Here is a 742-nt window from a genome sequence, read left to right as displayed (position 1 = left end):
TCGTCAAAATCCATCAAGAAACCAGCTCTCTATCGTGTCCACAATGAATTCAAGAACAAGGGCAATAACTCATAATAAATATTTTTCGATTGGTCTGATTTTCAATAGGGTTCATCCTGAAGTGATTACAAACACTCACACCAAGTTTCGTCAAAATCCATGCAGAAACCATCTCTCTATCGTGTCCACAAACAATTCAAGAACAAGGGCAATAACTCATAGTAATTTTTTTTCGCTTGGTCTGATTTTCAAAAGGGTTCATCCTTGAGTGATTATAAACACTCACAACAAGTTTCGTCAAAATCCATCAAGAAACCAGCTCTCTTACGTGTCCACAAACAATTCAGGAACAAGGGCAATAACTCATACTAAATATTTTTCGATTCGTCTGATTTTCAATAGGGTTCATCCTTGGGTGATTACAAACACTCATACCAAGTTCCATCCATCAAGAACCCAGCTCTCTATCGTGTCAACAAACAATTGTAGACAGACAGACAGACAGACAGACAAACAGATCCATTGAGAATAATAGGGAACAGAATGAGTAAACAAAATCGTAAAAATAGTGAAAACATGAAAAATTAATTTTTTCCAAAATATTATGCAAAACACAAAAAATTCAAAGTGAAATCGCAAAAATTAATTTCAACCGCGGTTGAAATGTATTACCACCGCGGTTGAAATGTATTACCACCACGGTTGAAATGTATTACCACCGCGGTTGAAATTAATTTTTGCG

The sequence above is a fragment of the Lottia gigantea genome, assembly GCF_000327385.1.
Source record: "Lottia gigantea unplaced genomic scaffold LOTGIsca_243, whole genome shotgun sequence".
NCBI classification, from domain to species: domain Eukaryota; kingdom Metazoa; phylum Mollusca; class Gastropoda; family Lottiidae; genus Lottia; species Lottia gigantea.
This window is presented reverse-complemented; position numbering follows the sequence as displayed.